This window comes from Micromys minutus, assembly GCF_963924665.1.
Source record: "Micromys minutus genome assembly, chromosome: 7".
Classification (NCBI taxonomy): Eukaryota; Metazoa; Chordata; class Mammalia; order Rodentia; family Muridae; genus Micromys; species Micromys minutus.
Genome location: NC_137976.1, coordinates 11,684,658 through 11,710,714, shown reverse-complemented (window position 1 = coordinate 11,710,714; position 26,057 = coordinate 11,684,658).

The following is a 26,057-nucleotide window of genomic DNA, read 5'->3' as shown; positions in this document are numbered from 1 at the left end:
TTTTTAGTAAAAGAAAAATGGGGAAAAATAAACAGTTGATAAAAGCAACAACAAAAACACAAAACAAAATTTAAACAACAACAACAAAAACATGAAATGAGCGTGGGTACTTTGACTGCTTTTATCAGAACTTTGGACACCTGTTCTTATTGGTAGTTCAGTGTCTGGTGGTTTCTGAACATTTTTGTTCATTTTTTTTTCTGTTCTGAGGTAACCGTAAGGTACTAGAGCAAAACAATACACATTACAAGTTAATGGGAGATCAAAAAAAAAGTGTGTGTGTGTATGTATGTAATTGTATTGTGTGTGTATATGTGTGTGTGTATTTGTTTGTATGTGTATGTGTGTGTGTGTGTGTGTGTGTGTGTGTGTGTGTACCTTGCAGGTTAAGCATTCTCTTTGTAGTTATGAATAGAATCCTAGTTTTCCTATGTTTGTCTGACCCATCTGCATCAGGGTGCTTGTGATCCCGTATGTGTGAGAGGTATATAGGCAAGAAATACATTAGAATGTACACTTGCCCCTAATGGAGGTAGGCAGAGAATACTTCAGGGGGTTTTCTGAAGTGTCCTTGATTGGACCTAATGGCAAATGTGGTGAATTGTGAGATTTGCCCTTTTAAGCCCATGGAAAATATGAATTGTGGCCATTTTCTTGGAAACCAGAGAAAGCCAGTATTTAAAGCTTGCCTTAAATTTCTCTTTATATTGTGGTAGTGGTCTTAATATTGACCAGTAAGATTAACACTACTTTTCTGTATGTGTTTTCCTGTTTGCTTGCTTTAAATATTTATTTATGTTCAGTTTATGACTGTATGTATTTCAACTTGAATGCAGGAGCCTTTAGAAACCCGTAGCATTCAGATCCTTAGGCATGGACTGACAAGTGTTTAAAACTAGTCTGACATGGGTGTGTATATTAGACTGCTAGGGCAGTGAGTTGCAGAGGTTGCAGTAATCCACCTGCCCCTTCCATACCTCTGCAGGATTAGGGCAATAGATATGCCATGCTTGGCATTTGAATGAATGTCTTAAGATACAAACTCATGTGTTCATGGTTTTGAATCAAGCGTGTTGCAGCTTAGGACAATTGCTCTTTCAATGCTGACTTTTAAAAAATTAACTTTTTATTTGGCAAGTTCTTATTTGTAGATACTGTATTTATTTTACTATTTTAGAGAACTAGTGAAAATAACTGGATAGAAATTCTATTTTCTAAAGAATAAATAGGATTTTAATAATTATTTACTGCAGAAAACCCCCCTCTGTCTTAACTTAAAAAGTTTTTCCAAGTAGAATATTAAACTTATTTTATAAGAATTTTTTAATAAAGGGAGTTTTTAAAGAACTGGTTCAAAAACAATACAATATGGTGATTTATACCTGTATTCCCAGAACTCTAGATACTGAGGCACAGGGAAGAAATACTTGATTGACACCAGCCTGGACTACACAGTGAGTTCTAGGCCAGTTATAGATGTAGAGGAGACACTATATCCAAAATTGATGATGATGATGATCATGGTCATGGCGATGATTAAATAATAATGTTAAATATCTAAAATCATTAGAGTATTTGTCAACTCTTGTCTATAGAGCTTTGCATTACTTAGGCAACCTCTATAGCATCAGATAACATATTACGGCATTCATAAATTCTTATTTTATTTATAAACTCTACATTTTTCTTTTTGTCTTACTGTATAAGAGAAGTACTGATTTTTTTATAATCAAAATTACACAGAGAAAGGAACTCATCAGGGGGGTTTCAGACTAAGTAAAAAAATTCTTTACTAAGTTATTATTAAAGATATTTAAGGAAATTAATCCTTTTCATCACACAAAAATACTTGGAATAAGAAATAGTTATGGAAATCTTTTCTCAAAAGTGAGAAATTGATTAGAAAGAAGATGAATATAAATTAAAATATGAAACTTTTGCTTTTGAAAATCTCACCAAATGCTGAGTATTTAGGAAATTGGATTTAATAACTCTTGAAGTTTGTGCTTCAAATAAACTACCTCATAATTTGTGTTAACTTTTTGTCGTGATAGAGAACAGCAAATCTCTATGCCTTCCAAAATAATTCTTTGCTCCATTAAATCTCAACTGTATAGTGTAATTTCTATTTGGACAATGTTCATTTCTTTCTATGCTAATACATAATACTCTAAAATATAAATGCCATAATTTATCCTGCCCAAACATTTAACTCTAAGCTTTATGCATTTCTGGGCTGCATAATTTCCTAGTATAACTAATATTATCGAGATTTATCTCATTAAATTCCAAAACAAAATCTAGTTACTTCCAGGACAGAGATTTCCAAAATGATTAATAACCGGAAAAATATGACCAGAGAGTAAAACGTGAACCAATCAGTCTTTTATATCACTGTGTGTTTGTGAGAAAAGAGAAACTGCATCCCAGTTACAGACAATAGGCTATTTATCGAGTTCAGTTTCTTTTGTTCTTCTATTTGACTCCTTATAACACATTACTCTGGTCAGAACCTGTCATTCAGTTTCTCAGTATTCTCAACCTTCACTTTTATTCCTGTATGATTAAGGAAACAGCTAAGATCCCATTTAAGCCGCAATATGGCTTAATAAAGCTACAATACAAATGAGTTCTTGGACTCACAAGGTAAAAGTGAGAAATCCATGTAGCCATATTTGTTGTCAAACCAGGAAATGAGCTTTGCAAAGTTGTCATTGAAAACAATGTCAGCCTCATCATAAATGGTGGAAGAGTGAACGATGCTGTTGAAATTGCAGGAGGCAACCTGGTCTCTTCCTAATCACTGATAACTTCTTAGCTCCAGCTAACCAGCATCAATTGTTCCAATAGTCCCTTCTGTTCTTGACTCTAAAGCCAGAGCCACATGGCTGAAGCTGCCACGTTCTGCTGCTTGCTGGTGCTGGAACATGGCCCCTTGTTCTAATAAATTATCACCAGCTTTCTCTTTTCCAACTTCTTCACTACCTAAGCTTGGCTATTCTGGAACTTGCTCTGTAGACGTAGACTGACTTTGAACTCAGAAATCTGTATGCCTGCCTTTTTATTTTCTCTCTTTCAAGTTCCTGCCTTGGCTTTATTATTATTATTATTATTATTATTATTATTATTATTATTATTATTATTATTATTATTATTATTATTTACTCTCTGTATTTACATTTAAAATGTTATCTCCTTCCAACCCCACCCCCAGTTTTCATCCCCCTCCTCCTTAACTTGTCTCCACAAAGGTGCACCCCATCACCCTCTCAGCCTTAGGGCCTTGTGTGCCTGTCTCCTAAACACTAGGATTATAGGTGTGGTTCACCAAGCCTGGACTGAAACTTTTCTTCACCTAGAACTTGCTCTGTTATAGGCTGGCCTTGAACTCAAAGTTCTGCTAGTCTTTGCATCCTGGGATTAAAGGCTTATATTACCATGTCTGAAACTAAATTTAGTTGGGCAGAATTTTGCCCCAAGGTGACTATTCCCTTAATTCAATTTAAGATCCTTGAACACAAGATTCAGCTCCATTTCATTCCCTAATGCCCCTTCAATACTCAAACTCAAAAATTTTCTATTTTTCCTTTCTCAGTTTGCTATGATTATTTTAAATGCTCTTCATAAGACTTAATTGAGAAAAAAGTCTATAGTGGGCATTTCTGAGACTTTCTTTGTCAATGCAATTAATATGAGTCTTCTCACCTTAGCCTCAGGCAGACTCTTCAGACAAGGGCCAAAATTAAGCACATTCTTCACCAACATACCACTAAAACAGTCTCTATGGAACATACTGACATTCTCCACTGAAACATCTTAGGCCGGGTCTGCGCAATTCAAATCACTCTCAGTAACAAAGTCATCCATATCCCTAATAGGATAGTCCATTAAGCCCCATTAAAACATTCCACTTCTTTCCAAATCAAAAGTTCCCAAATCCACATTCTTCCAAACAAAACATGGTCAGGTCTATCACAGCAATATCCCAGTCCCTGATACTAACTTTTATCTTAGGGTTTTACTGCTGTGAACAGTCACCATGACCAAAGCAACTCTTATAAAGACAACATTTAATTGGGGCTAGCTTACAGGTTCTGGGGTTTGTTGTTCTTAGTTTTTATACTTTCTCAAAATAATTAATCACATGATTGTCTAAACATTTTTACATTATAAAATTTCATAGTAAATTTAAGGCAATAGTTCATTTCATAGATTGATAAGCCTTAAGGAGCTACAACAGAATTATTTATACCTCTCCATTAAGATCAATACCTGATTAAACATTCATTATCTATTACTAGATCCATAAGTTCATTGTAAGTTTAAAGCAATAATTTTTATGTCTTAAGTTAGCACAGTTTTGTCAAGAGAGAAATCATCTGCTTGTGTCTTGTTATTTTAAAGTTTTGCATAGATAGTCTATCACTTAATTTCTGTCCTTGCACCCACAATAAGTTGCCCATTCCTAGTTTTATGATATTTAGTTACCAAGTAGTGGCCTCATTCCTAACCTAGAAAGAATGTTTTTCTTGGTCATAAATTTGTTCCAAGCCTGCTTTCTTTTCCTAATGCAATTAGCCCATGACACATGAAGGTTTACAGAGCTCTATTTGCAGCTTTTATTCTACAGGGAGCTTTAGATTACTTTTATCAATTTAAGAATTCTATAAAATCACTATCAGGAATTATGCAATCATCAATTCATCTACACAGTGAAGTGATCTACATCTTACTGCATGAAAGTGCCTTCATATTGATTCTTCAGCAAATCTGCCCAATAGGGTGGTAGGAAAGGCATATCAGCATCAAGAAGCAATCCTGGAATAAAGTCTCTGAGAGCCTGCAGCTCAGAGTGCACACATGGAAGCCCAGCAAAACAGTGGGCCATCTCCTGGAAACTCACTTCCTTGCCATAGCCTTTCCTAGATACCTGGTACTATGTGGTGAGGACACAGTGTTTATCTTATTCAAATCACTACACGAACAAACTAAATTCACATACAAACAAAAAAAAAAGTGAGTAAATTTAAAGTGTTTTTCTTAGCAAAAAGAAGGCAGTCAAAAAGATGTTTACAAGCTGTGGGACTTTATGTGACACATCAAAAAATGCAAAACTAAAGAAGCAAAAGACAGATTAGAGAGGCTAGGGGCTGGGAGATAAAAAAAGAGGCTGCAGCAGGGGTTGTCTAACTCTGCATTTATCTAGACTATTTGCACACAAAATAGTAAATTTTGCATATTTTCAATATGTACATTTTAAAGATATCAGCCATCCAAGATCTGAAGAAGATACACAGAATAATGAAAGATGAATAAGCAGAATTTAAATGCATGGCACAATCTTGTTCAGGGATAAAAATTTCCTACATTACTTTGAAAAATTGTGTTTTGTATTTATGCTGTAAGTCAAAAGACAAAGAAAAGACATTGCTTCATCGTTGGTAAATTACTTCTCAAAACATGCCCTTTACAGATTCTAAAACTACTTCAAATGTGTACTAAGGTTGAACTATAAATAAATATATTGTCAAAAGTAAAAGTCATTTTTCCAGGAGAACAACAACAACAAAAAAAAAAAAAAGGTAAGTAATCTGGTCTCACAGGAATAAATGGTACTGCTGGATAAAGGTTGGATTATCAGTATGAATTCTTGTTTGCATTAATAAATTGTTATAAGAGTAAAATCCATGTATACCTATACGTGAGTTACTAGACTTGCATCTTTTGGCTCAGTTTACTCAGGGCCACTCACACCTCAGTAGTAGAGAACATATCTCTAGATTTCTACATTTTCTCCAGGAAGATAAGTGACTTCTGGAGAAATGGCTGACTAACTCTGGAGAATAAAAGATGAGGCACACCTTGAACTTTGAGAAACTTTGAGAAGTGCCCAAGGCAGAAGGGTTGGGTCATTCAACTATAGGGAAATCCATATTCATAAGCATAACACATATAATACAATATTCTATACACACAAATTACCACTAAAAGACAATAGTAATGATTTCTTCATTGAAAAAATTCATCATTGAATGACAACATTAGTGGTAGAAACATTGAGAATAAAAGGAGATTTACACAAAATCAAAATAATTGTTGCAGAGCATTTAACTCATATCCACACATTCTTTGAGAGTGGTGAACTTTGTTTCCCTTAGTTGTAATTGGATTTTGGTAACTGACTTCTGAGGACCAATGCAAAGGGTCAATTAATGTTGTTGGATACCTACTGGAAACTGTTCATTAATACCAGGAAATGAGGTTTATTTATATTTCTGCTAGTGGGAAGGGCTAAATTTTGAAAACAACTTCATAGCCTAGGACTCTCACATATTTACTGTCTGGCTTTTTTTCCAGGCAAGGTTTGTAGCTCTCTGTAACTGAACAGGGGGATGAAAAATACCTTCACAATGGTGAGTGCTAGCATGGCTGAGATAAGGCAGCAAGGTTAGCATCTCCAGTGATAAGCAGGGGTTGACGCGTCATGAAAAAAGGAAAGACAAATGAATATAATAGAACTAGCTGTCTGGAAGAGATGAAGAAAAACTGGGTGAGTGGAAGCCACATGGAAAACTGACTATTTCTAGAAAAGCAAAGAAAACCGTGTTGTGTGTATAATCCTTCTAATAATGCTACACTATAGGTTAATGTCAAGGTAATATATGATTGGACAGTAAATAGTGTCAGGTACAAAGTTGGTAAGAAGAGAGGAGAAGGAGAAAGCTGTAGACTCAAGAGGAGGCATATGGAAGCAGACATGGATGTTTCTTGGCACATCTCTATATGGATAGGGTTGTTACGAATATTTTATAAGGGTTGGAACTGTATGGGACTGTCTGACTTATCTAGGTGGGCAAATTATATTATATTGATTAGATCAGTGTGTTTTGGTGTGTTCTTTGATGTGGCGACTTAATGGAGTTCAAAGAGAGTGTAGCGGTGGGATGCACAAAGCCTGCCATGGAGTTGGGATGTGAGTGTGCGAGGCTTGGAAACAACATGAGAGGGACAGTGAGTGAATAACACAACAAGGTGGAGCAGTTGTGGACCACCCAGGACAGAAGCAGTTAGAGTGGGTGGTGTGAACTGCCAGGGAAGAGAATTCCTGGAGAATATGGCTTGTGGTTCCTGTGACAGAGTCCACGTGCTCACTTGCACTGAAGCTGTTCCTAGGGAATGAGACCATGGGGCCCGACAGAATAAAATCTTAGTTTATTTTTACCGTGACACTGCACTGACGTTAATGTCTCAGTTTTATTATTGTGTGAGATCTTAACATCATAAGAAGCTGAGTTAAAAATTCTACATTTTCTGTTTTATCTTCATAAGAATTCTGTAATCCTGAATTACTTCAAAATGAAAACTTTAAAAAAGTTCTATAATTGCAATATAAAATTGATAGTAAAGTAAAAACCTGGCAGTAAAGTGGAGTCATTCCATAGTTTATAGTATTGCTTGGTGAAGGACATTAAGCTATTTATTTAACAACAGTGCAAAAGGAGGTCACTGGTCACTTATGGAAGACTTTGTTTAGGTTTGTAAAATCATGGCCTGGTAATGTTACAATTTCTAAATGAAAGTAGCCATTTCCTAATTATAAAAGGAAGAAGATTTTTAAAATGAGAGATGGAAAATAAAAACCAATGCCATTATTTAAATCGTATGCAGCTTTCTGGAATTCCAACTTTATTAACAAAGGGCTTCTCTTTTCTTACTTAAAAGGAAAAAAATCAAGACTGTGTGGGCTCCATTTATAGTGTCTTATCGTAATGACAAGCTATTCAAAACAGCTTTCTTCACTTGCTAATTGGCTGTCATCACTCAGCTATAATAAAGCCAAAAATATGGAAAATAGTTATCTGAGGATCCAGATGCTAGAGATATTAATGCTAATGAATAATCCCATTGATGAACTGGAGCTCAATGTCAGGTTGAGGGGTATAAATGAGGAAATGTATCTGTATGAACAATCTTGTGGGTGGAACTATTTGGCATGCATCCAGTGAATGCCTGTGATTTATTTGAATAGTGAATATAATAAACTTTCTCTCAGATATATATAATGATTCAGATTATTATTACAAATGAAGTAAAGCAACATAAAGAATGTTTAAATACTATGGAAGCCTAAGTTTGGTGTTAGCTGGGAGAGAGTAAGGAAGAGAGAAAGAGAGAATATTCATTATTTTAAAATTTTTTTACACCTATTTATGTGTTTGAGTGTTTAGCCTACAGATATACATGTGTATCATATGTGTTCCTGGTGCCCATGTAGGTCAGAAGAAGGCATTAGATATCCTTGAGCTGAAGTTACAGCTGGTTATATACCACCATGTGAATACTACAGTCTGAACATAAATTCTTTGCAAAAGCAAGAAGTGTTCCTAACTACTTAGCTTAGCCATCTCTCCAGCCCCAAGAGACTGTGATTCTAGATGAAATCTGTAATTAGTAAGGCATGTGTCCATATTTTAAGACTTTAAAATGTTCTTCATCAAGCTGAAGTAAACTGAAATAAAAAAAGAGCACATTTCGGTGTCATTCTTGAAAGCAAAAGGAGTCACAGAAATATGAACATCTACATGTATGGAAGCAAATTAATTGGACTGAGAAATGAAGTTTATCTATCATAGTTCTTACAGATCTTTAAGAGGTTTTGTTAATGTATAATGTACAATAAGCTGCAGGCACTGAAAATATAAAATTTACTCTCATTAAGAGAGTTGACCCATGTGTCAATCATCAAAAAATTTAACCCAAAAATATTCTTCTCCAAAGAAAAGACAGGGACAAAAACTGGAACAAAGACTGAAGGAGAGGCCATCCAGAGACCACCCCACCTAAGGATCCATCTCATCTGCACACACCAACCTCCCACACTATTGCTGATACCAAGAAGCATTTGCTGACAGGAGCCTAGGGTAGCTGTTCCTTGGGAGATTCTACCAACACCTGACCAATATAGATGCAGATACTCATAGCCAACCATCAGACTGAGTCTGGGGATTCCAATGGAAGTGCTAGGGGAAGGATTAAAGGAGCTGCAGAGGATTATAACCCCGTAGGAAGAACAATATCAACTAACTGTACCACCCGGAGCACCCAAGGACTAAACCACCAACCAAAGAGTATACGTAGAGGGAGTCATGGCTCCAGATACATATGTAGCAGAGGACTGCCTTATCTGATGTCAGTGGGAGGGGGGGTTTGTGGAGGCTTGATGCCCCATAGAGGGAGGCTAGAGCAATGGGAGTGGGTTGAGAGGTGGAGGAGCACTCTCATAGAGCCAAAGGGGAGGGGACAGAGGGAATGAGATGAGGGGATTGTGGAGTAGTGACCGGAAAGAGGGATATCACTCATTTGAAATGTAAATAAAAACTTTAAGACATAAGATCATTCTCAATCTCCCCTGTTTCCTCACAGCCCTATGGCACACATTTTCCTTTTTTTTTTTTTTTTTTTTTTTTTTTTTTTTTTGCTTACTATACCCATTATAAGAAAACAATGACCCAATTTAACATAATTTTGACCCAAACCATGGGACCACCATGCAATTCTATTCTCTTACAAAATGTGGAGTCCTTTTTATCGAACTTAAAGTTTTCCTTTTACTTTCTTTTGACATGAAAATGCATCCACACTAGTAATATAAAGTGATGTGTATGTGTGTCAGATTCCACACAAAATAATAGTGGTATGGTTTTTCTGCTCTAACATGGAACAGACCAGAACTACTGAAGAGTCTTTGGGCTTCAGCAATATGGGTGCAGCCTTGGTAGTAATCCAGTGTGAACTTGGCAGCCTAAGGTAAGTACATCTGCCAGCAGATCCTGAGAAGTCATTCACTCTGACACCACAGATACAATCAGTAGCATGACATCATGACATTTCTGTTCCCTGTCTGAGCTTCATTCAACTCTTTTATTTCTTTGGGGAAAAAATTGCAATGATGCTTCCTCTTCGTGAAAATTAAAAACTTTAATTTTAGATGCAATACAGAGAGAAGAAGATATAAATTTTATGATCTTCCCATTGGAATTCATTCTCTGTTCCCATAAAAATAGAATAAATGAGCCTGGTCATAATTTTTTAAAACATTGATAAGGTAACAAAACTTAATACACTTTTTGCTTATACTTTTGTTTTGCTTTCTTAAACAAAATGTTTGACCTATATTATGCCATTTTATATTCTTATAATTTAAATGTGCATGTTTGCTTCTGTATTCTGTGGAAATAAAATTACGAATTGCTCTCCAATAACCCTGCGATATGATATCATTTACTCTTGGTCTAAAAGACTGCCTCAGTTCTCCTGGTGCCCTCTTACCAATGTATCCTTCTCAGGAGCAAGGCTTTAATCTCTGCTTCAACCAAGGCTGCTTCACCGTAGCTCTTGAAATCAAGCTCTGTACACAAACATTCTCACATCTCTCCTGCTTTTATCATCTAGACATTTTTATAATGTATGACTTCCTGAACTTTTACATTCACAACTTTCATCTTCTTAGGATTTTTTTCATATAAAAGCAGCTTAGGGTTAAGGCATGAGCTTTGGCATGACAACCTTAGAAGATGGATGCAAACTTAATTATATAAGGAAAGGAGTTGGTATCCATCTAAAAAAATTTAACCCAGAATTTTCCCTTTTTAAACAAAAATTCAGAGACCAATATGGAACAGATGCTGAAGGAAAGGCTATCCAGAGACCATCCCACCATGCAATCCGTCCATCCACAGCCACCAAACCCCAACACTATTGCTGATGCCAAGATGTGCTTGCAGAAAGGAGCCTAGCATGGCTGTCCTCTGAGAGGTTCTGCCAGTACCTGACTAAGACAGATGCAGATACTCACAGCCAACCATTGAACTGAGTGTGGGAACCCCAATGGAAGAGTTAGAGAAAGGGCTGAAGGAGCTGAAGGAGATTGCAACTCCATAGGAAGAATAACAGTATAATTAACCAGACACCTCAAAGCTCTCATAGATTAAACCACCAATCAAAGAGTATACATGGGCCAATCCATGACTCCCATTACATATGTAGCAGAGGACTGCCTCATCTGGCATCATTAGGAGGAGAGGTGTATGGCATTGTGGAGGCATAATGTCCCAGAGAACAGGAATGCTAGAGGGGTGAGATAGGAGTGGGTGGGTAGATGGAAGAGCACCCTCTTAGAGGCAAAATGGAGGGGGATAGGATGGGGTTCATGAATGGAAGACCAAGACATGGAATAACAGTTGAAATGTTATATGTATATGTATTTGTATATATTAATCATTTATAATGTATATATAATATATATTAATCATTATATACATGGTACTGATCCTATTGCAAAAGACAAATGAACTGATAAAAACATACAAATGACACGAGCAAAGGTTTGTTTCAAAATGCCAAAGCAAATAGCCAGCAGCTGTGAATGAAGGGCATCTCTAACTATAAAAGTCTGGATCAAAATTACATAGGATGATGGACTCAGAAAAGAGTAAGTGTTGTTGCAAATATGAAATAAAGGGAATTGTTTTAGTAAAAATGTAAAGCAAATATGGAAAACAGTACTAAATTTTTTTAATGTTGAAAAATAGACATATCATACGATTCCACCATCCTGTTGTAAACAATTTATACTAAGGGGAAAAAATGTTATAATTTACACATCTATACTTTCTGTTGTATTAGGTTCCCTTGCAATAAAAAGGAAATTAAAACAGCCAAGATGCCAATCAAAAGGAAAGTGTTATATATAACAGTTTTTTCACTCTTTAAAGAAAATTAAGTTCTACTGTTCATAATATTTTGGATGAAATTCGAAGGCATTAGATTAAATGAAATAAGCCAGACAAACAGAGATCAATGTTACATGATTTTACTTATTTGTTGGATGTAATGAAAATCAAACTCATAAAGAAAAGATATGTGGTAGAACAAGAACAAAAGCAGAGACACCAATCAAAAAATACAAGCCATGACTTGAAGAAACACTAGGAACCTAAAGTACCACATAGTAACTACAGTTACTAGCAAGTATTCATTCCTCTAAATTTGCTGAGAGTAGATCTCAAATGTTTCACCAAAACAACTGTGAGGTAGCTCAGTGGGGTATATATGCCTGTAAATACAGCACTCAAGAGGCTAAGGCATTAGTTTGAGGTTAACCTGGGATAACATGAGTTCACATGATAAGACTCTGTCAGTTTCAGTTAGATGATTCGGCTATACCAGTCCTGGGTTCTTTCTCAAAGGACTGTATATTGAACTACAGAGATATTTGCTTATTTATGTTTACTATTGCTTTATTCACTATTCACAGTAGCCATGAAATGGGAACAGCCTGGATGTTCATCATATACTGATAAATGAATAAGAAAAGTATAGTACATAAGCACAACTGAATATTATTCAACTGTAAAAAATTAAACATTGAAATTTACCAATGAAGTTATGGAGCTGGAAATAATTATTCTGAGTGAGATAACCCAGATTCATTAAGACAATGAAGGATATGTTTCTTCCCATATTGTGTGCTGGCTTAGACATGTATCTTGAATTGGAATATTCATAGGAATTAGGAAACTATCAAGGGGTCATGGAGCAGAAAATCTCAAGAAAAAGTTCATAGAACATGGGTGTTACAAAAGAAGAAAGGGAAATGATGGAGCAAGAAAGATTGAATAAGGTGGATAATGGAAGGGCAGGACAGGGGAGGCAGCACGGAGGGAAATATATAACACAGAATATCTCTGAAAAGTACATATAGAAACTCCTACTGTAGAAGCTTTCTAAAATACATACATAAACATTTAAATGGAGTTCAAATCGAGTAATGCTTACCTAAACATCACAAGCTATCAAACAAGAGGCCCAGTGCCAAGTATAGATTATCCCCTTTTTTTTTTTCAAGTTGTTAGTCAATAGGATCACATAGATACTCCCCAAGGGTCATTTCTGTTATTTTTAGAAACCATCCAAAACTGTATGGTAATATCCTATTTCTGAAGAGAACACATACTTAAACCACAGAAGAGAACAAAATCAAACTCATCCCTGCCTAGAAGCCTCATTTTTACTGGCTACCTTCTACAGTGGTATAAGATACTATGAGCACCTCGAGGAAGAAAAGTGACCAGCAATATCACTTAGCTGTAAGCTCTGAGACGGCCCTGATAAGGTATGCCCACTGATACAACACTGACATGACTGGTATGGGAATATCCAACAACTTTGTGATTGGCTTCAAAGCACTTTCTACACAAAGGAATTCATGCCTGGTACTAATAACCTGGCTAAAGTCCAATGACTTGCTAGATCATAGGCTCTCGGGGAATACCTAGTACTAGTCCACTAATGGCCATTGCATTAAACTTAATCTTAATGACTTTATTACAGTCAAAGATTAGCGCATCTCTCAAACCTCATCAGAAAAGTTTCTTCTTGTAGTGGATAGTGACTAATACAGGAATGCACAGCTGGCTATTATGCAAAGAATAAGTAACTAGGGAGTGCTCAGCTCTAAACTGATGCACATATAACACACATACATGCACATACTTGTACACACACACACACACTCACTCACATACTTACTACTCATGGATCATCACAGAAGATGTCACAGAGAGGCTGTAAAAACCAGAAGCAGTGGATATCAGGAGCAAACTAGAATTTACTAGAAAACCATTCTTTGATATTATGAAGTTCTACCTCCATAAATGGAGTTACTGACAACTGATAGTGCTTAAAGGAGAGAGAGTCAGTTTTCTTCAGAGATACGGCCTCTGAGAAATTACTTATGTTCCGTTAATGGTCCTTCACTCATCCATGTACAGGCAACAACAGTAAATGGGTTAAAACAATCATGAAATTTGGAGGGAGTAGTGGTAAGGTTGACAAATAAGAATTTGAGGGGAGACATGGGGAGATGAATTTTATCAAAGGAAACTCCGTGCATACATAAAGTTCTTAAAGAATAAAATAATGTTCAGTAATATCATAGTCAATGTTTCATTGCTGTGAAGAGACCTCTTGGCTATGGAAACTCTGATGAAAGCACTTAATTGGAACAAGCTTTCTGTTTCAGTGGTTTAGCGCATTATCATCATGGGGCTGAGACATGCGTGGCTGCGTTCAAGCACACATGTAGCTAGAGAATTAATCCAGAGTTCTACATCCAAATGTGTAGGGAGCAGAAAGAGAGACATTGGAACTGGCCTGAGCATTGGAAATCCCAAAGCTCACCCTCCATCCTCCAACAAGCCACACCTACTCTCACAAAGCCACAACTCCTAATCTCTATCAAGTGGTACCACTCCCTGGTAACCAAGCACTCAAACCTATGAGCCTATTGGAGCCATTCTTATCCAAACCACCACAAATAAAGACAATAGTAACTAGGATGGGTGATGGATATGCTATTTGGACTATTAAACTATCACATTTACATCCCAAATGCATACTATTTTTGTCAATCATGTTAATGATGTTCCATTATATGACTTATTGGATTTTTAAAACATGGCTAAAATCATTAAAGTTTCTGAGTCTCAGTCTTCTCTCCTGTAAAATGTAAAACTTTAGGTAGTTGTGTTGTAAGTGAAATAATGAATATGAAGGAATAGTCAGCCAGCACCTGACGCAGGGAAAAGGGTCAGTAAATGTCAGTAAAAACAGTCAGTAAAAGCTCCATTATCACCCTATGACCAGAGTTATGATTGCTTTCTTTTTTTACTAGAATGAAATGTGGAGGATCTAAATAATGATATGTTATTCTTTAAAGTAAAGACAAAGATAGCCAAATCCTAATTTTCCCAAGCAGACCATTTCTAGCAGAAGAATAGAGCTAGAGAATGGAAAAGACACACTGTCACACGCCTTAATATTTTTTTTCTTACAAGGGTTCAAGTATTTTCTCAGTCTGCTAATGGAAGAGAGTATTAGGGATAAACTTCTGAATCACATGGGACTTTTGAGCACACTGCTGAAAGATGAGAAGGTAAGATGCAGTCATAACCACCTGCAGAAAAGAGTCATAATGAGTGGGCACAAGAAAACATCAAATAATTATAAGTCTTCAGAATCTAACTTCTTATTCATCTCTGGCAGACATGTTATCTGAAAGTATAATTTCCACACCACCCGCAGTGCAGCAGCTGGGTATTTCCAGCTTCGAGAGTAGAAAGCTCACAGCTCACACTGTACTGAGCCTGCCTCCTGGGGTGATGGTGAATTGAACTATAGCATCCCTATGTCAAGAATAAAACGCCATGCAGTGAATTCTTTCATTTTTCACTTTAAGAAAGGAGGTTATGCTAGATTTAAAATGTTTTGCCTCATATTTTAAGGTGGAAAATATGTAGGCAGCAGAGCGGAGTTTGCTTCGCACCGAATAGCAAGGTAAATATTGAAGAAGCAGCAATACTATACTTGTTGTTCAATGTTTGCACAAACAAAAGTGTCTGAATTCCAGTTCTCACAAACTTTTAAATTATCTAAGATTGGGAGTCTAAAGCTTGTTCAGGGATGGTGAAGGTAGCCACCAATGTGTGAATCACACTAAACTGCACATGTCACCTCGTAAGGTATCTACTTCAACTGTTCACAAAAACACATCCTCTCATTGTTTTCCTATAGGGATAGAGAGACAAGCTTTGTGAAAACAAAGAGGACCCAAGTTCAGTTTTCTGAACTCATATAATAAGCACAGCCTTATGTGCACCTCTGATGTGATGCTGGATTGTGGGAAACTGAGACAGGAGCTTCCTGTACTCACTGAATGCCGATGTAATTCAAGATTGAGGAGAAACCCTGCCTCGAGGGAAGAAGACGCAGATTGATAGAACAAGATGGCCAGTGGTACCCTCTAGAATCTGCATTCCAGTTGTGTGCACACTACATACACCCTACACACACACACACACACACACACACACACACACACATATATATATGTACATAAAAACATTGCCGGAAACTAAATTTCTTTCCCAATAAATTTCAGCCAGCAATGGCACATGTGATCATAAAGGTTGGCAGACGTGAAATCATTTTACTTTCTAAAACTAACACAGAGAATGATTTTATAATTATGTGCTCTTGAAATGCCAACGTTATTTTTCCCTATGATCTTGAAAGAATATAAGAGGTTGTTGATTTAATCAACAAAATATATATTGATTCTTTTGCAATCTTGTTTTACCCGATGATATTTTTACTTCAGAGATCAGGTATTCAGCATAAAATATCAGTAACGACAAACATTCAAATTGGAAAGCAACCAAAATTTATTTTAGTTTTATTTTGGATTATTGGATTTATATTTAAAAGGAGATGTGTATACTTTATTGGCATTTACAATATTAGAAAATAGTAATGCATGTCTTCCTTCAGATAAACATCAGCAATAATCTAGAATTACCATTTCCCCTCATTTTCGGAAACTCTTTACACTTTTGTCTCTATTTAAAAGATTGTTAGTGTTATAGAATCTGATTTTGTTAAAAGCCTTGAATTCCTTACTTTCTAGCAAAACACTGTGCAATGCAAAAGGAAATAAAATTACTTAATACTTCTCACTGGAAATGGTAAGGTAGAGAGAGAAATCAGAGAAAACTGCATTATCTCCTATCTAGTTATGTTTACGAGAGCTTCAGTATTTGCACCAAGCAAGCTGCTGAAGATACTGTACCGTCAAAGAGAGTTGGAAATCACCTTCATTGCAAGATGGCAAAACAAGGCTGAGCGTGGTAGTTTTATGGAGCGATTGTTTAATTTGTGTGCTATTACTCATCTGTAACTTAAACACTACTCAGCTGCCATATGGTTCTCTAAATTGATCACACCTGCTAATGCTTATTTCTCAAAACTCAAAACATAACGAGTTGAAAAACGAGGTTACAGAACATTGAGGATTCGAGCAAATTGAAATTATAGTGTTATGAGTCCAGAAACTCAATTTAGGACCTTTTCCTGTGGACAATTTTGTACTGGTGGAAATTATTTAAAAAAAAAAAAAAAAAAAAAAAAAAAAAAAAAAAACAGTTCTTTTTATCCTAACAGCCTACATTTGGCAAAACTTTAAACATCATTTTCATTTAGCTTATGAAATGTGGGGACTTTTAGCAACTCAAAAGTACTTTTAATTGTACTCCTGTGTTAAAATACTGTTTCGGGTGAACAGGAGACAGTGGTCATTGTCCTCTCCACACAGGAGCACATCAATTGGTCATGCAGTGCCAAAGGTCAGCACTGAGATCATATGTTCAAGTAACATGATATGCAATCAATAGGTTAGATTTAGGAATGTATATGTATGTGTAAAAACATATATATACTCAAAAACAATTTATTGTGGCACATTGAATTTGAAAGGGACAAGAAGTAGTATATGGGGCCATTTAGAAGGGGGAAAATGAAAGAAATTGTAATTAAATTACAATATTGAAAAGAAAAAAAAAGAAAAAATCTTAAACTGGATGTAATAGCTCACACCTAAAATCCCAGCCCTCAGAGTCTGAATCTAGGCAATTGTGATTAGATTGAGGCCATCCTGTGCTAATATGAAATTCTAGACCAGGGTGGACAACAAAATACTCTGTTAAAAAGAATATTGAGAGGTTTTGGTGATTCAAATCACAATATTAGCATGAAGAAGGTGAATTCCAAAAAATCTGAAGCCAAGCTAGACTACATGAGGTTGTCTAAAAAGGAAAAATCTTATGTCTTCTCTTTTACTTAACCATTTCTATGTAATTATTTCAGGTTAATCTGAGTAGAATTAACCTTAAGAGAGGCAAATAGAAGTTGCATATAGGAGAAAATTATTACACAATATTACACAGATTGAGCAGGTTCATTTATGTATTTAGTAATATATACTTTCAAAAATTGAAAAAAACAGGGGCTATGAATTTAAGCAAAAACAAGAGGGTGAATGGGAGAGGTTGAAAGAAGAAATTAGAAAGGTAAATTATGTGATTGTGTTGTCATTTCAAAAGGTATAAATTATTTTTAAAAATTATTCATTGACCAGAGACCATCTCTTCCACCGCAGTAGAAGTCTGAACTCTGAGTCACAGGTCTAAAACTGCATCTGTATATTTCACTCCCAAACTGACATCCAAACATGGGAAAGAACAGTACTTCCTAGTAGCTTTCTACTATTAGAATAATTTGAAATGAGAAAGAGGGCTAAAAACAGAATCCACACTAATAAACTAACCCAAGGGTAATAATAAACTCATATTAAAAAGTTTTCACCAACTATGTAAGATAGGTCACCTTCACATGTCTTGCTAGCTCAGATTAAGAAAATGCACAAAACTAAAGAAAAGTATGCACCACAGGTACAAATTCACAGAGGGACATCAACTTGCAAAGATCAGAGAAGAGCCCATACAAATACAATCTCTAATATCCTGTTAACTTGAACTGAGTCATGAGATACCCAGATACTCACTTAAACATTATTCTGAATGTGCCCATAAAACTTGGAGGTTTAAGTAAATCATCTTGACCTCAGCTAAAAGTGAGCCACACTGAACCCGTTAAAAGATCTAAAGTGGAAAAGGGAGCAGAGAATGGATGGACACTTTGCTCTGGCTTCCTGGCTGCCTTCCTGCTGGCACAGTGTGCCCTTGACCTCCAATGTAATTAAGGCTGAAACTGTCATCACTACCTCATTTCATTCTCAGGCCTCTGAACTCAGAGTGGAACTGTATTATCAGCTTAATATATAGGAAAATAGATAAAAGAAGACAGACAGACTGAAAGACACACACATACACACACACACACACACACACACAAACGTGTGTGTGTGTATTTGTGTGTGTGTATTTGTGTGTGTGTATGTGTGTGTGTGTATTTGTGTGTGTATTTGTGTGTGTGTGTGTGTGTGTGTGTGTGTGTGTGTGTGTGTGTACTGTGGCTCTGGAAAGTCTAGAATAAGAAAGTTGGCATATATTTTCCCTTTTCTTGAAAATAGATATTTTCTTATATAATATGTCTTGATTAGAATATTTCATCAGTTTATCCCTCCCAATTCCTTCCTACATATCTCTTATCCAGATTCACCCACTTTCTATCTCTCATTAGAAAACAAACAGGCTTCTAAGGCATAATATAATATAATATAATATAATATAATATAATATAATAAATATACCATTAACATAACATAACATAATATACCATTAACATAGCATAATATAAAAGGTAAATGAAAGACTAACAAATCACATAGAAAAAAAACTCATAAACATAAGAAAAAGAACCTAGTAGAAGGCACAAGAAACAGAGCTCCACTCAACTGCACACTCTGAAGTCCCAACATGATATGCCGGAAGCCATAATACAAATACAAAGAATCGTATAGTATAAAGAGAGAAGAAAACTTACAAATTAATTTAAATAAAAATAAGAAAGAAGAAAAATAAAAAGCCCCGAACGACATTATTAGACAAGAAACCCTGAAAGAAGTCTTTGAGTTTATTTTCTGTTTGCTGGGCCGACACCTTAGATTTAAGTATAGTTTGTTCTCCCAGTGATACTCTCTAGGAGGGAGGAAACTAATTCTTCATTTGCAAATGCTTATCAATCAGACATAGCATCTGCACTAAGGATGGGGGAATGTGCCCACTTCTTCTCCCAGCTCTACAACTCCATCTGATGCAATTCTTGTGCATAATGCTTCAGTCTCTGCCTTTGTGTCAATCCTGCTGCTTTGGAGAACCTTCATCCCTCCGTGTTCTTCTTTGTGCCTCCTCTTCCAGTGGGATTCTCTGAGCCCTAAGGAGACAATTTGATGGAGACACCCTATTTAAGAAATGTCTCTGTGTAATGTCTAATTACAGGACTTTGTATTTGTCCACATCTGCTGCGGAAAGAATTTTCTCTGATGGTGGCTGAACAAGGCACTAATCTATGCAAATAGCAGAATGTCATTAGGAGTCATTTTTATCTGCTTCTTTACAATAGTAGTATTTAGTTTTACCTTAATTCTCTGGGCTATCTAGTGTCAGGTTCTGGGTCAAATGAGCAGTATCAGATATGGGTTTCATCTCATGGAGTAGACCTTAACTCGGATCAGATTGCTGTAGCACTTGTTGCAAACAGGACACCATTATAGATCAATAAATTGTGGCCAGTTGTTTGTGTTTCTCCTTTAACAGGATGCAGAATACCTTTCTATAACAAAAACAAAAGCATGTGGGGGTGAAGGTTTTATGTAGGCATGAGCTTGACTTCTTCATGTTCATGGAGTTGTTTAGGAGTCATCAGACATATGGTCTTGCTGTCAGTTTGTAGAGAGCAATCTATTGTCTTGGTAGCTGCCTGGGTTATTTGGAGGTTCCTATGAAACTTCTTTTGCCAAATAATCAATTTAATGTAACCTGATAACAGTATTGTCAGCCTCATTTGGTGGCAAGAGATAACGAGTTGGAGCTCTGTCTCCACCATTATTTGGCAAGTTTTGTGCAAGGTGATAAGTATGAATCTACCTGGATTCTTCTACATAAAACTGTTCAATTTGTCCAGGACAATTTATTAAAGATGCTGCCTTTTTTTCCAGTGTCTGTTTCTGCTATTTTAGCTAGAATCAAGTATCCATGCTTCCATAGTCTGGTGGTCTTCACTTTGATTCCATAGGTCAAGGTGTTTGTTTCTGTGCTAATAACATGCTGTTTTTGTCACTTTAACTCTACATTATGACTTAAAATGAGGAATTACAATGCCGCATTTACCACTTCATCATTCAAGATGGTTTCAGTGATCCTGGCTTTACTGTGTGTCCAAAGGAAACAGAAAGCTGCAATTTCAAGATATGTGAAGAATTGTGTTAGAAATTGATGAGGCTTACACCGAATCTATGAATTGTTTTTAGTAGGGTGGCCATTTTCACTGTTAATTGTACTGATCCATGAGTGTGAAAGATCTTTATGTTTTCTGATAGCATCTTCAGTTTCCCTTTTCAGTATCTTTAGCATTTTTTTAAATCATACAGCCTTTTCGCTTGCCTGACTAGAGTTACCCCAATATATTTTATATTATATTGAGGCTATCATAAAAGGTGTTTCCCTAACTTCTTTCTCATCCATTTTTCATTTTAATATAAGGAGGTTGCTGATTCTCTTGTGAGTTAAATTTGTAACAAGAAATTTGCTGAAAATTTTAATCAGCTCTTGGGGTTTCCCCCTGGATTTTTTAGGACCACTTATGATTATGTCATTTGAGAATAAAGATATTATGACTTCTTTCATTTCCTTGTAGCTTCTTGATCTCCTTCATCTGTCTCATTGCTCTAACTATAATTTCAAATGTTACGTTGAATAGGTGTGGAGAAAATGGACGACCTTATCTTATTCCTGACTTTAGTGGCATTGCTTTGTGTTTCTCTCCATTTAAGTTAATGTTGCCTTTTGGCTTGCTGTAATCTTCCTTTAATATGTTTAGGTATGCCCCTTGTTTTCTTAATCTTTCTAGAACATTTACCATACAAGAGTGTAGAATGTTGTCAAATGCATTTGCATCTAATGAGTTTAGCATTTATCACTTAGTTTGGTTATATAGTATATTACATTTAGCAATTTACATATATCGAACCTCTGGGATAAGGTCTACTAGACCATGCTGGATGACTCTTAAATGTCATCTTGCATTGGGTTTGCAAGTACTTTATTGAGTATTTTTTCATTTATGTTCATGAGGGAAACTGGTCTGTAGTTATCTTCCTTTGCTGAGCCTTTATGTGGTTTGTATACCAGGGTAATTGTGGCCTCAAAAAAATTAATGAGGCAAAGTTCTCTCTGTTTCTATTCAAGGGAATAATTTAAGAAGTATTAGTATTAACTCTTCTTTGAAAATCTGGTAGAATTCTGTACTAAAACTATCCTACCTGGGGCTTTGGGTTCTTTTGGTTGGTTGGTTGGTTGGTTGGTTGGTTAGTTGGTTGGTTGTTGCTGTTGCTGATGTTTTGTTTTTAAGTGGTTGGGAGAGTTTTGATGATTGCTTCTACTTTACTAGAAATTATAAGTCTGTTTAAATTGCTTACCTGACCTTTATTAAGCTTTCCTAGGTGGTGTGTATTAATAAAATTATCTATTCCTTTTAAATTTTCTAACTAGGTTGAGTATTTGTTTTTAAAGTATATTTAATAGAGTCTTTATAACTTTTTGTTTCTAATTTTATTGATTTCAGCTCTGACTGTTATGTATAGCTATCTACTCATTTGTGGTATGATTATTTTTTCTACAGCTTTCAGGCTTATTGTTAAGTTACTAGTAAGAGATCTCTCTGTTTTATTTAGGTACTTAGTGCTATGAACTCCTTAGAACCTCTATGAATCTGTTAGAGCATCCTTCATTGTGTCCCATAAATTTAGACATGCTGTGTTTTCATTTTAAATCAATTTTAGAAAGTCTTTAATTTTTCCTTAATTTCTCTCTTAACCCATTTTTTTATTCAGTAGTGGATTGTTCAGTTTCTTTGTATTTGTAAGCTTCCTTTAGTTTCTGTTGTTGCTGATATCAAACTTTAATCCTTAGTAGTCAGATAGACTATAGAATATTACTTCAGTTTTCTTGTATCACTTGAGTCTTTGTGTCTAAGTATGGGATTAATTTTTAAAATGTTCCCTGAGGTACTGAGAATAAAGTATTTTTTTTGTGCTTGGGTAAAATGTTAGGTCAATATGGTTTATAATATCAGCTTGCTCTGTTTAGATATATTGTCTGGATGATCTACCTGTCTGCTGACAGTAGTAGGGTATTAAAGTTACCCACTATCAGTGTATGAAAGCCAATATGTAACTTAGATTTTGTTGGGTTTTTTTCTATAAACTTGTGTTCCCTTATTTGCACTCATTGATGTTTAGAATTACAGTATCCTCTTGATGGATATTTTTTTTCCTGTATTCTCCCTATTCCCTTGTATTAGTTCCTATTTCATGTCTATTTTAGCAGATATCAAAATGGCTAAAGCAGCTTACTTTTTAAGTCTATTGGCTTGAAATGTCTTTTTTATATCCTTTGTTTTTCTTACAACTTTATTTAAAGAAGAGAGATACTTGTACAGATTTTTTAAAGCATTTTGGCAATTCTTTTAGAGGTTTGATAGCATGCATTGAAATCCCACTAGTTACCATAAGCATAAAGTACATGTAGAACAGAATGTAACATGGAAACAGTCAGAGTTTTCTTGGTATGTATAGATTAAACATAATGATCTTTGAATACCAAAAATTTCCACAAGGCTATATTCCTAGCTCTTGGATTATTAATGATTTAAGGTCTAGGTGTACCACACTCTGAGAAGGTGCTATATACTTACTTTTTTTTTCCTAAGAAGGACTGAAGCTTTCACTATTTGGCCTTTGTTATTCTTGAGCTTTATATGGCCTGAGAGTTGTTTCTGGAGTATTCAGAGCTTTCTGGGGCTAGTCTCCAATTAACAGTGACTGAATATTATGTCTGCTCCTTTGAACTGGGTTATCTGAAGTGGTTATCTATATCATTGATGTTATCCTGTGTTTCTTGCACAGAGAAGAAAAATGGATCCATTCTGTTAATCTGTGTCATTTTATTAGGGAATTAAGACCATAAGTGTTAAAAGATATCAATGAGTAATGTTTGTTGATTCTTGTTATTTCTGCTGTGGCTGCTGTTGCTGCTGCTGCTGGTGGTGGTAGCAATGGAGTTGCAGGGTGTGAGTGTGTGTGTGTGTGTGTATGTGTGTGTATGTGTGTGTGTGTGTGTGTGTGTGTGTGTGTGTGTGTGTGTGTGTGTGTGCATTTCCTCTCTCGTTTTGCTGTTATCAGATGCTATATTTCTTGTATTTTCTTTGGTGTCATTAATCTCTTTAGGGTAACAATTTTTTTTCTGTTTTGTTTTTGTCCTTAGCTCCTTCTTTAGGCCTAGATTTGTAGATAAATACTGCATAAAATTTGTTTTTATTATGGAATGTCTTATTTTCTTCATCTGTTGTGATTGAAGATGTTCTGCTTATAGTAGTCTGGACTGTTATTTGTGCTCTTTTAGAGTCTGTAAAACAACTTCCCAGGTCTTTCTGGGTTTTAGAGTCTTCATTGAGAAATTAAATGTAATTCTAATAAGTCTGACTTTATATGTAACTTGGTCTTTTTCCCTTGCAACTTTTAATATCTTTCTTTGTTGGTATTTTTGTGGTTTGATAGAACGTTCTGAGGAAATTTTTTTCTAGTCCCATCTATTTGGTATTCTGTATGTTTCCTGTTTGTTGATAGGCATCTCCTTCTTTAAGTCAAGAAATTTTTCTATAATATTGTTAAAAAATATTTGCATATTTTGGGGGTGGGGTTCAACACAGAGTCTTTTTATGTACCCTTGAGTATTCTTGAACTCACAGAGACCCATCTGCCTCTGCCTCCCAAGTGCTGGAACTAAAGGTGTGTGCCACCACTGCACATTGCTACAAATGTTCTCTCCGTTTTTAACCTGGGTTTCTACTTTCTCTATTCCTATTATTTGTATATTTAGTCTTTGAATAGACATTTTCTACCTAAATTATTTTAGATTTTTTATTTTCTTTGACCAAGGTATCAATCTCTTCTATCCTATCTTCAGTGCCTGAAATTTTCTCTATCTCTGATATTCTATTGATGACGTTTGCCTCTATAGTTCATATTCACGTTTCCAAATTTTCATTTTATGATTTCCCTCAGTTTGGTTTATTATTAGCATTACTACTATTATTATTATTGGTTCTATCTATAATTTCTTATCTGAAACTGTTTTATTCACTTTCTTTCACTGTTTGCTTTGTTTTCATAGATCCCTTTAAAAGATTTATTCATTTCCTCTTTAATGACCCTCATATTTATAAAGACCACTTTAAAATCTATTTTATGCTTCATCTATTGTGGTGTTGTTGTACTCTAGAAAAGAGATATTGTCTCAGATGACTTGAAAGTGTTTTTACACTGATGTCTAGGCATCTGGCTTTGGGAAGAATGTAATTCTATGTGCTGATATTTTACAGTTGGGTGGGTGTTTTGTTCCTTGTTTCCTATTTTCTTCACTGGTTCTTATGGTGGCTATTTCTTGCTTGGAATTCTTCTAGAATATTAATCAGTGTGGGCACTGGGGATTCCAGGAAAGATATATTTCTAGGTATTTGGAACTGACACTTAGCAGCAGCAGGAGGGACAGGGTCCACAGGAGGGAGAAAGGCATCAGTTACTTATCCTACTGGGGATGGGAATAGAGAATAAGAAGAGGCTACACCCGATAGTCTGCTATAGAGTTGGGGATGGCACTAGGGAATTGGATATGAAAAAAAAAGTGTAGAGTTAAAACTATCACATAATCATTTTTTTTTTTTTTTATGTTCGATGGGTCACTGTAAGTTACGAGCCAGGTCAAACTTAAGAGATGGGGAGAAAGATGCCGTCTTATGCTGAGAAACATTAGAAAAGTGTGCATCCTCAGATATAAGAATCTGTACTCAGGGGCATGAGTACTTTGCACTCCCTCTATCACTTTTATATATTCTGAATATTTTATCTTCACATTCAACATATTTCCCCACAAGTTGCTCATTTTCATTAGTTATATGATATAATTTTGTACCAAAATCTCTCTCTTATTGTAGTTACAGTGCTCATTATTTTGCTTGTGGGCAATGAGTATTTATTTGTTATCTGGAGAGCAAATTGAGTTTTGTTACATTATATACAAGTGATAATTTTTCCCAACTTGTCTTTATTTCAATAGAAGTATTTGAGTTTGAAGAATGAATATAATGAAATATAGCTTTGAAATGCCATTTAAAGGTTTAACAATAAAATTGGCCAGCTTTCCTTTCTGTACTGTTTAGAAAGTCGTGTTGGTTTTGTTACTTTCAATTTAGTACTTGAGACTGACCATAGAGTGTAACGTGTGCCAGCAAGTTCTCTACCACTGAGTGACGTCACCAAGCTTGTTTTATTACTACCCTTTTCCCTTACTTATTACCTAAATACATCGGCTACTTTTGAGTTTCTCTGATCAGATAAATTGTACAACCACCTTCTCCCAATACTG